Here is a 12,232-nt window from a genome sequence, read left to right on the forward strand (position 1 = left end):
TAACAATCCCCCCTTGAGATAAATAATCTCCCCCTGAAATAAATACTAGAAGAATTTTTATAAATAAAAGACTTCCCTGAGTATTTCAGTAGAGACTTTCACATATGCTTAGATCTTCAGAACATTCGCAGCTTCTGATTCTTGCTTCCATAGGACAGCTTCAGAACTTGAATTTCCTAGATCTTCAGAATATTCATAGCTTCTGATTCTTGCTTCCATTGGACAGCTTCAGAGCTTGAATATTTTCTTGAGTCATTGCATGCTAGATTGTATCAGAACATTGTTGAATGTACCAGAGCATCTCTACATCCTGAAATTTTACAGAACAAACTAATCGACAAAAGTCAGCATGAATGATTCAGAACATAAAATATGTATCAGAACATATAATTATGTATCAGAGCATACAAACATAAAATGTTTCAGAGCATATTTTGTAACTAAAACATGCATCAAAACATATAAAGAATAAGAGTGAAAGTATATTCTATCATCAGAATATCAGAACATTCTTCCTTCTTGCTTCTGATTCTTGAAGCTTTATAGCACTCAGCTTGCTTCAATTTCCAAGAGCTTGATTCTTTATAGAATTGCTTTTCCCCATCTATTTGCTTCTCATGTTGAGCTTTTTAAAGAGGATCTTCAATTCCTGCAAGACAACACTCAAAGACATAGAACTTTGCAAGTTCTGTTAGAAATGTGGAGCCTTTCTCCCAGCAACTGATAAAATAAATCAGATCATTTATCACATTTTTCTCCCCCTTTTTGTCATAACATCAAAAACATAAAAGATTCAGATGAAAAACACGACAAACACATAGAAGAAAAGGAGAAATTTCATTAAGGACGGAGAAAAAGAAGTTCAGAAGTACAAGAAGAAGGGCAAGAGAAGATGCAAAGAAAAACAGATGCAGCAAAGCAAAAAGAAACAGTCTAAGACTCAATCTAAGATGACCCTAGCTTCGACATGATCTTGGCCAGCATATCATGAATCCCACTGTTGCTCTCATTCTGCCTTTCCATGAAAGCACGAAACTCAGCGTTGATTGATCTCTGCTCATCCTGGTTCTTCTGAATAACTTCTAAAGTCCTTGCAAGACGGGAAGGTTCACCAGAAGAAGCTTCACAACTTCTTTCCAAGGGGATGGCATTCTGATCCGCAGCTTCCATGATCAGATCATTTGCAGGATTTTCCTCAACAGGAATTGTTTCAGCAACATGATCAGCATCTGCTTCTTCCATAGAAGCATCTCCATACTCTGCAGCAGGAACCTCAGAATCTCCATTCTCAAGTGCCTGAAGAATGGCAGCAAGATTCCTAGGAGCAGAAGGACCTTCAACTTCTGGTGGGTCAACAACTTCTGGAATGACCAAGCTTGGGTCTTCCTTAGAAGGGTTTTCCCTCAAAAATTCAAAGAGAGTCCGAAATCTCCGAGCAGAACAGGATATTGAGGTTTCCAGACCATAATTTCCCTGCAAGGATTAGCTTCCATTGCAGCAGCAATTCTCGCTTCTTCCAGTTCATCCACAAACCTCTTCTCCTCAACAGCAACCCTGTTTCTAAGGGGATGGTAGTAGATACCATTATCACCCTCCAGAAGGTAACCAGCATGACCAGGGGCAGCAGCCACTAGTCTCTTCTGAACTCCCATTGCTCCTACTTGAAAATCCTGGCGAAAGCTTCTCCAGAGGTTTCTCGTAGAAACATCATCAAGACCATTGAGGAAAGCATCGCTCAGAAGGTCAAGCCTGCTAATCACTTCACTTCTGAACAACTCCAGACAAATGATAGGTTCAGGTTCAGGAGGGTTGAAGGTGAATTTGTAGTCAGGGTAGAGAAGGCAGTAGGGGTTGGATTTTCTGGTGGTTAGGGGATGGGATAGAGAAGATGGAGGTGCAGTGGTTGAGGAAGATGGGATATCTGTGAAGGAGGTTGATGAGGAAGGCTTGTCAGAAGGAGTTGGAGGAAGAATATTTAGTGGTGTAGGGTTTAAGACAGGAGTAGAAAGTGAAGGTGAGAGAGACTTTGGTATAGAGAAGGTATTTTGTGGTTCAGAAGAAGGTGATTGGGTAGAAGATTGAGGTATAGAAGGAGGTGTAAAAACATGCCTGGAGACAATTGCAGAGGGAGCATTCGCAGGTCTGGGAGTACGAAAGGAATCATTAATTTTCTGATGCAGATATTCTGGAGTGTTCACCTTGTCAGGATCATAGGTGATCCTCTGCTTCTTGGCTTGCTTGGCCTCATCTTCTTGAGCCTTTCTTGTTAGCCTAGCCTGTTGTTTCTTCTGATCCTTCTTTTGAAGATCAGCTTTTGACAGAAGCACTCTACCACGGATCCACGGAGGATCAACTTTAGATTGGTTTCTAACAGAATCTTCCAAGTGGTGCTTGACAGCCTTGTGAAGTTCTAAATGAAACAAGGTGGCAAAAGCTTCAACAGAAACTCTCCTTGACAGAATATCTGGAAAGCTTGTACCAACAGAAGATACCGTCTGGATGAGATCAAGTCTAAACAAATCCACACTGTTGAAGACGGGACCTTGAACAACTCCAAGAAATTGGGACGCTCCAAGGGTCCTGATAGAGTCCAGTAAATTACTTTCAGTCAGAATATCAGATATCATTATGGCGAAAGGAATAGTGTTCCTTGGAATATGAGGATACTTTGCTCTTTCTTCTTCTCTTGACTCAACAATAGAAGTTTCAGATTCTCAAACAGAATGTGAGAGATGTTGAGTTCTATCTTTTTGCCAATGCAGAAGAGAGTATACTTGTGATCAGGACTGATGTAGGATGAAGAGAAGAATTTCTTTCTGTGGTGAAGAGAGCCCAGAATAATCTCAGCCCAAATCTGTACCGGTAACACACGAAATCAGCTTCTCAACCTGGAACCAATCAACTCTGCCAGGAAGGGGACCAGTGACTCCTTCTTCATCGGCCAAGTTGTACAGCTTCCTGATTAACTTCTCAGTTATCACAACTTCATGCCCTAGCACGAAGGAGATAATGGCGGTTGGAGTGACGGTTGCATGAACCCAGGAATCTTTCACTAGTTCAGGGTAAATTGGTCCAGCCAATCTAGCCAGATAGTTTCACCATCCCTGTGCCATGAGTTTAGCATCGGGTTTGAAACCATATGCTTTCAAATTTTCAAAGTCCACTGAGGACTCACAGAGAACTTCCAGTTCTGACTGAGGAATGGAGCAAGTCTTCAGAGGAGCGTATCTGTGCTTGTTGTATACCAGTTGAGAGGAAGAATTCATGATGATGTTGCTTGGTTTCAGATCACAGACTAGGGTTTGAAAGAGACGAATGCAAAGAGAGAGATTCACAAATGGAGAGAGAGAGAGAGAGAGAGAGAGAGAGAGAGAGAGAGAGAGAGAGAGAGAGAGAGAGAGAGAGAGAGAGAGAGAGAGAGAGAGAGAGAGAGAGAGAGAGAGAGAGAGAGAGAGAGAGAGAGAAAAAGATGAAATGAAGATGAAGCGGGTTATTTAAACGGTTTGAAAAAGAAAATAAAATAAAGTAAAAAGAACTTGTTTAAAAGAAAATGACATCAATATGCATTTAATGAGAAATGACGTTAGGAGAGATAATGTGACAAAGTGAAATGATTTGCACAGTTACCTAGGGCGGCGTCTCCTCAACTGCACGCATGCTTGTCCAAAAATAGTGAACACATGTTCATTTTCTGGAAAGACTGGTGACAGCTGTTTTGCTTTAAAAGAGTTTCTGAATCAACTTAGATAATGAAACGTTAGTAATAACAGAATCAGAACTTCTAATAGATTAGTATCAGAACTTCTTATAGCTGCCTAGTCCTAACACATTTCAGAAGGTATTCATACAAAGATCTTCTCATCTTCTCATTCTGGGCATAAGTCCATACTGATATTCTTCAGAATGTACTTAAACCTATCTTCAGCAAGTGGTTTTGTAAAGATATCAACCCATTGATGGTCTGTATCCACAAAGTTCAAAGAAAGAACACCCTTCTGAACATAGTCCTCATAAAATGATGTTTAATCTCAATATGTTTAGCTTTAGAATGTAAGATAGGATTCTTAGATAAACATATAGCAGAAGTATTATCACAGAAAATAGGAATGTTACTCTCATATATCTGATAATCTTCTAGCTGACTCTTCATCCATAGCATTTGTGTGCTACATCCAGCAGCAGCAACATATTCTGCTTCTGTAGTTGAGAGAGCTATGGTAGCTTGCTTCTTGCTGTACCAGGAGATCAAATGACTTCCAAGAAATTGACAACTTCCAGAAGTACTCTTTCTTTCAATTCTATCTCCAGCATAATCAGCATCACAGAATCCTACTAAGTTGTATTCTTTAGATCTTCTGTAGACTAAACCAACGTTAGTAGTACCTTTCAGATACCTCAGAATTCTCTTAACAGTAGTTAAGTGAGATTCTCTAGGATCTGATTGGAATCTAGCACACAAACACACACTGAATAGAATGTCAGGTCTAGAAGCAGTTAAGTATAGAAGAGATCCAATCATACCTCTGTACAACTTCTGATCTACCTTCTTACTTACCTCATCCTTACCTAAAACACATGTTGGATGCATAGGAGTTTTGGCTTCTTTGCTTTCAGAAAGATTAAACTTCTTCAGAAGTTCTTTCACATACTTCGTTTGATGAACATAGCTTCCATCAGAAGTTTGATTGATTTGAATCCCAAGGAAATACTTGAGTTCACCCATCATGCTCATTTCAAATTCAACCTGCATAGACTTAGCAAACTCCTTTCCAAGTGAAGCATTAGATGTTCCAAATATAATATCATCAACATAAATTTGACAAATTAAAATATCCTTCTTAGATGTTTTACAGAAAAGAGTCGTGTCCACTTGTCCTCTAGTGAAACCATTGTCTAGAAGGAAAGAACTTAATCTTTCGTACCAAGCTCTGGGAGCTTGCTTCAAACCATACAATGATTTCTTAAGTTTGAAAACATGTTCTGGAGACTTAAAGTCTTCAAAACCAGGAGGTTGATGGACATAAACTTCTTCATCTATATAACCATTTAAGAAGGCACTATTAACATCCATCTGATACAGAGTGATGTTATGTTGAGTGGCAAAGGAAATCAATAAGCGAATAGATTCTAACCTGGCCACTGGTGCAAAGGTTTCTGTATAGTCAATCCCTTCTTGCTGACTATATCCCTGAGCCACCAGTCTGGCTTTGTTTCTTACCACTTCTACCTTTTCACTGAGCTTGTTTCTGAACACCCACTTAGTACCAATGATGTTGAATCCTTTTGGTCTAGGAACCAAATCCCATACATCATTCCTTGTAAACTGATTTAGTTCTTCTTGCATGGCAATTATCCAGTCTGGATCTTCTAGAGCTTGATCAACAGAAGTTGGCCCGATCAAAGAAACAAGACCTAATTGACATTCTGCATTGTTTTTAAGGAATGCTCTTGTTCTGATGGGATCGTCTTTCTTTCCAAGGATCACATCTTCTGAGTGAGCTAAGGAGAGTCTAGAAGATTTTCTGACTGTTGGCTCTTCAGAAATCCTGAGATTCTCTAAAGATGCAGCAACTTGATCTTCTGATTCATTGCTTCTGAGACTTTCAGCTTCTGGAGCTTTACTTCTTGGTTCTACAGCTTCTGATATGTCAATATCTATATCTGCAAAACTCTCAAACTGCTTTGGTTTTTTTCAAGACCAAGCTTATCATCAAACCTGATATTGATTGATTCTTCTACAACCAATGTTTCAGTGTTGTATACTCTGTAGCCTTTAGAGCGTTCAGAATATCCAAGAAGAAAACATTTTTGTGTCTTAGAATCAAACTTACCAAGATGATCTTTAGTATTCAGAATAAAACATACACATCCGAAAGGATGAAAATATGAAATGTTGGGCTTTTTGTTCTTCTACAATTCATAAGGAGTCTTATTTAGAATAGGTCTTATAGAGATTCTATTATGAATATAACATGCAGTGTTTATTGCTTCTGCCCAAAAGTGCTTAGCCATATTAGTCTCATTGATCATGGTTCTGGCCATTTCTTGCAGAGTCCTATTCTTTTGCTCTACAACTCCATTTTGCTGTGGAGTTCAAGGGCAAGAGAAATCATGGGCAATACCATTTTCTTTGAAGAACTCCTTAAAGAATCTGTTCTCAAATTCGCCACCATGATCACTTCTGACCTTTATGATTTTGCACTCCTTCTCTGATTGGATCTGAGTGCAGAATTCAAAGAACACTGAATGAGACTCATCCTTGTGTTTTAAGAACTTTACCCATGTCCAGCGGCTATAATCATCTACGATGACTAATCCATATTTCTTCCCTCTAACAGATGCTGTTTTGACTGGTCCAAACAGATCAATGTGCAGAAGTTCTAATGGCCTTGAGGAAGAGACAACATTATTAGATTTGAATGCAGGTTTGGAGAACTTGCCCTTCTGACATGCTTCACAAAGAGCATCTGATTTATATTTCAGATTTGGGAGACCTCTGACCAGATTTAGTTTGTTAATCTGAGAAATCTTTCTCAAACTAGCATGTCCTAATCTTCTGTGCCAGACCCATTGCTCTTCAGAAACAGAGATAAGGCAAGTCACCTTCTGCTTCTCAAGATCTGATTGAACTTGGATTTAGCATGATAATTAACAGGAGGAACAGCATGATATTCTTTAGGTTTGACATCATGATATTTCTTAGGTTGTGTCACATGCTTCTTGGTGTGTACAGTGTTAAAACTCTGTGCATGTGAAGTGAGTCTAATATCATGTGCATGGCCATATTTGAACTGATCATACAATGGCTTGTATGTAATTTTCAAATCATCAACAGGTTCAAATTTATGTGAGGTATCACCCTCATAGCCAAAGCCAAACCTTCTGTTTCTAGAAACACCATATATCATAGAAGCAAGATGACTTTTGCCAATACTTCTAGATAAGAACTTTCTGAAGCTCGAGTCATATTCTTTCAGAATATGATTGAGACTAGGAATGGATTTTTCTGATTTAGAAGGAGATCCACTATCATTGGATAATTTTAAAACTTTTTCCTTCAGTTCCGAATTTTCCACTTCCAGCTTCTTAGTTTCAAATTCAAATTGCTTTTTCAGCTTTTTGTATTTGATACTAAGGTGAGCCTTGAGTTCCAGAAGTTCAGTCAAGCTGGAAACTAATTCATCTCTAGATAGTTCAGAAAATACCTCTTCAGAATCTGATTCTGATGTAGATTCTGATCCATCATCCACTGTGGCCATCAGTGCAAAGTTGGCTTGCTCTCCTTCAGAGTCTGATTCTGATTCTGATTCAGAATCATCCCATGTTGCCATAAGCCCTTTCTTCTTATGAAACTTCTTCTTGGGATTCTCCTTCTGAAGTTTTGGACATTCATTCTTGAAGTGTCCATGCTCATTGCACTCATAGCAGACAACTTTTTTCTTGTCAGATCTTCTGCCACCAGAAGATTCTCCTCGTTCAAATTTCTTTGAACTTCTGAAGTTTTTGAACTTCCTTTGTTTGCTCTTCCAGAGTTGGTTTACCCTTCTGGAGATCATGGACAGTTCATCTTCTTCTTCTGATTCTGATTCTTCAGAATCTACTTCTTCAGCCTGAAAAGCGTTAGTGCATTTTTTAATATTAGATTTTAATGCAATAGACTTACCTTTCTTCTGAGGCTCATTTGCATCCAGCTCTATCTCATGGCTTCTCAAGGCACTGATTAGCTCTTCCAAAGAAACCTCATTCAGATTCTTTGCAATCTTGAATGCAGTCACCATTGGACCCCATCTTCTGGGCAAGCTTCTGATGATCTTCTTTACATGATCAGCCTTGGTGTAGCCTTTGTCCAGAACTCTTAATCCAGCAGTTAGCGTTTGAAATCTTGAGAACATCTTCTCAATATCTTCATCGTCCTCCATCTTGAAGGCTTCATATTTCGGGATTAGAGCAAGAGCTTTAGTCTCCTTGACATGAGCATTTCCCTCATGGGTCATTTTCAATGACTCATATATATCATGGGCAGTTTCCCTGTTAGATATCTTCTCATACTCAGCATGAGAGATAGCATTCAGCAAAACAGTCCTACATTTATGATGATTTTTGAAAAGCATCTTTTGATCATCATTCATTTCTTGTCTTGTAAGCCTTACGCCAGTAGCATTCACTGGATGTTTGTAACCATCCCCCAGAAGATCCCATAAGTCACAATCTAGACCAAGGAAGTAACTTTCCAGTTTATCTTCCCAGTATTCAAAGTTTTCACCATCAAATACTGGTGGTCTAGTATAACCATTGTTACCATTTCCATTGTATTACTCAGCAGAGCCAGATGTAGATGTAGATGTGTTTGTTGGAATTTTACCAGCCATCTTTTACTGAAGCGTTTTTCTCTTCCTGAATCTTTTCTAAACACGGTTAAGTGCTTGCACCTTAGAACCGGCGCTCTGATGCCAATTGAAGGATAGAAAAACACTTAGAAAGGGGGGGTTTGAATAAGTGTAGCTTTAAAACTTGTAAGATAAAAACTATTTGCACAATGATTTTTATCCTGGTTCTTTGTTAACTAAACTACTCCAGTCCACCCCCTTGGAGTGATTTACCTCACCTGAGGATTTAATCCACTAATCACACTTGATTACAATGGTTTTCCACTTAGCCAACTGCTAAGTCTTCTAGAGTATCCTGATCACAACCTGATCACTCTAGGAACAAACTGCTTAGACAACCTCTAAGACTTTTCTAGAGTATTCTGATATACCTGATCACTCTAGGACTTACAAATTAATGTAAACAAATTCTTTTAAGAGTTACAATGCTTCTTATAAAGCTATTATCACAACTGTGATTTTCTCTTAAGTTTAAGCTTAAATCTCACTAAGATATTACAACAGCAATGTAGTGAGCTTGATGATGAAGTTTGAGAGCTTTTGAATTTGTCAGCGTTTCAGTTTAATGCGCAAGTGTTGTATCGAGCTTCTCATCAGAACTTCATATATATAGGCACTTGAGAAGATGACCGTTGGAAGCATTTAATGCTTTGCGTATTCCGTACAGCATTGCATTTAATGTTTCACTCTTTTGTCAACTACCTCGAGCCTTGTTTCCGTTGTGTCTACTGACGTTGCCTTTAATAGCTTCTAACGTTCCTTTTGTCAGTCAGCGTAGCCTGCCAGTCTAGTACTTGCTTCTGATCTGATGTTTGTGTAAACAACGTTTGAATGTCATCAGAGTCAAACAGCTTGGTGCAGAGCATCTTCTTGTCTTCTGACCTTGAAGTGCTTCTGAGCGTGATACCATGAGAACTTCAGTTCTTCTGATGGTTCCATAGACCCATGTTCTGATTCTGCTTGACCATCTTCTGATGTCTTGCCAGACCATGTTCTGATGTTGCATGCTGAACCTTCTGAGTCAGTTGCCTCTTGCGCTGATTTTGTGCATACTCTTTGTATAATTCCTGAAATGGAAATTGCATAGTATTAGAGTACCACATTATCTCATACAAAATTCATATCCTTGTTATCATCAAAACTAAGAATATTGATCAGAACAAATCTTGTTCTAACAACTCTGCCAAGAGCGGTTACAGTTTGCTTCATGTTACTTCCGTGCAGAAAGAAAGGGTTTTGGAAGTGGTTCGTTATCAACAATTTGAAAAATTATTGATGACGTTGATTCCGTTTTGAATCAAAGCTTTTGGTTCGAGGTGTCTTTGGAATAGGTTATCGACAAAAGATTTGCTTTTCGTTAGAGGTATTGTGTCAACACCGTCGGAGATATCTTGTTGTTTTTGTTCTTTTATTGAAGAATCTTTACATCATATTCTGATTACTTGTCCGGTTGCAAACGAGTTTGGGATTAAATAAGAATTTGGTTCGGAATTCGCGTGGAGCAAGGCTTATCGTTAGGTAACAGTTTCGCTTTTTGGTTTGATTTCTTTAGGAGTAAGAAAGTGAAAGTTGGCAAAGAAGGCTTTCTTTGGTTGGTACTTTGTTGGAGCATTTCGACTACTCGAAATGAGGCGATATTTAAGAGCGAATCTTGTATTTTGTCTGATTTGGTTTGGAATATCAAGATTTTGGCTTGAAAATGGTCTATGCTGGGGGATATTACTCCTACCAATAGCAACTTTTATAATTTTTGTAAAGATCCTTTGCATTATTTAGTTTAAATATCTATTGGTTTGTAATTTTCTTTTTGACCATTTTTATCCTTTTGTATCTGGGTTGGAGTATCCCTAATACTCCTTTCAATATACCTTCGCTTAAAAAAACTATTATTTTTTAGTTTATTTAAATCATTTTTTCCATCTTTAAATGGTGATCTATAAATTTATAAGTAAGTGTTCTCTATTTTCATTATTTAAATTTGAAGTACATATTAATTTTATCACAAATTTGTTTCAAATCAATTGAAATGTATAGTTCTTTTAAAATCATTTTATCATTTCAATCAATATCCCACGTTAATATTATGCTTAGTTAAAATATATAATAATATATATAATATTTAATAATATCTCACATATATAAATATTTTTGAGAAGGATAAAGTCCAAGCTTTATGGTGGGTAAAGACTTAAGAGTCATCTTTTGAAGTCGAATTTCAGGTTTGGAGGAGTAAGTCGCTTCAACGCATTTTATGCATTGGAGTCTAGTTTGAGTTTTGATTGTTTTTGACTAACTTGGACTGACGTATCTTTTGTTGGATGAGCTCTTTTAATATATCTTGTGCTTAAATTTTGTAGTTAATATATTTTTAATTTTTTTAAAAAAATATTAAAAAATAGTTTTAATAGATTTATTTGTACTAATCATTTGTTTTTCTGCAATGTTATAATAAACTCAATTTAGTATATTATATCTATGCTCATTTTTACTTTAAAAATATAAAATGTATTAAATTTAACTAACTATTCAATCACATACAAAGAATTGTCCCATGTATGAGTTGTGTGTACTCAAAACTTTTTTTATAATTCATTTTTAAAATATATAATAAATAATTGACACCAATTAATGTAAAAAATACAAAGAAAAATATTTTTCATCACTATTTATATAATAAAAATATGAAACGCGTGTTTGTTAGTGATATACAAAAAACCAGTACACATATTTATCACAGATAAGTAAAAAAACGAGACAAATGTTTATTGTGGATACATAAAAATAAAACTTGAGTAAAATATATATTATTGATTATTGTAAAAAGAATTATATTTGATAAATATAAATAAAATACTGAAATTGTATTTCGATAATAAATATTAATAAATAAAACATAATTAAAAATAAATTCTCCTACTAATTTCTAAGAGTGAACGAATGCATAGCATAATAAAATAATAAGCATTTGAGTGGATCAAATTAATTTGAAAATTCGAAGAACATAAGTGAAGTATGAGAAAATTATAAAAGTACAAACATTATACATTATACATGCAAATATTTGGAATTATTTTTTTTTTTTAACTTTATTCCTACAATTAGCAACATTGACATATCCCTGATACACACTTTGGATGATTAGGACGAAAGCAGTTAGTCATTGCTTTACTACATTGTCGATTAGATTGACATATGATAACTCCTGTGGTGTTAAATTATAAAATTTTAATAATAAAAAATGAAATATTAAGATTAAAATTTAAAAATAAATTGCAAAATTGAACTTACCATCTGTTACAATGAAGAATATGAAAAGAAAAATAATTATGACACTAACAAACTTAAGAATTTGTTGTGCCATATGTTTTTTAATTTGTATTTTAAAATATGCATTTTATTATTATTTTATAGTGTAAAAAAAAACATTTTTTAATTAGAATTTATGATTAATGTCTCTTAATAGTTGTTAGAATCCATTTTAGAATTTCAATATTATTTTGACATACACACGAAATTGGTTACCGCTTTTTAAAATTACATTATTTTAATATATCTCTCTCCCCTCATATTTTTAGATTTAATTTACTTGACATGTTTTTGTAGAAATAATGCATGAATGAGATGTAAACATATATTTATTTACTAATTAAATGTTTTATTGGATCAGACATAAAAACATATGAAAATTACATGAGTTGGACAAAAGATGTTCGTTGTAGATCCAATAACTCCTCGAAGAGCCATATTCAGATTTGCAATAATCAAACTTCCACTACACATGCACCAAAGGTTGCACTTGATGTTTTCCTTGTCCATGTAAAAATATTTTTTAATTATAAATGAAT

General features: G+C 36.0%; 1 long non-coding RNA gene across 1 annotated transcript; it reads right to left on the minus strand.

The window, feature by feature from the left end:
- Positions 1–11,334: 11,334 nt before the first annotated feature.
- Positions 11,335–12,232, minus strand: LOC131598953 (uncharacterized). The gene is made up of 2 exons (XR_009282454.1): positions 11,676–12,232; positions 11,335–11,589 (listed from the first exon to the last, which is right to left on the minus strand). It is a non-coding gene; the product is annotated as an uncharacterized LOC131598953 (long non-coding RNA).

The sequence above is a fragment of the Vicia villosa genome, linkage group LG4 (assembly GCF_029867415.1).
Source record: "Vicia villosa cultivar HV-30 ecotype Madison, WI linkage group LG4, Vvil1.0, whole genome shotgun sequence".
Classification (NCBI taxonomy): Eukaryota; Viridiplantae; Streptophyta; class Magnoliopsida; order Fabales; family Fabaceae; genus Vicia; species Vicia villosa.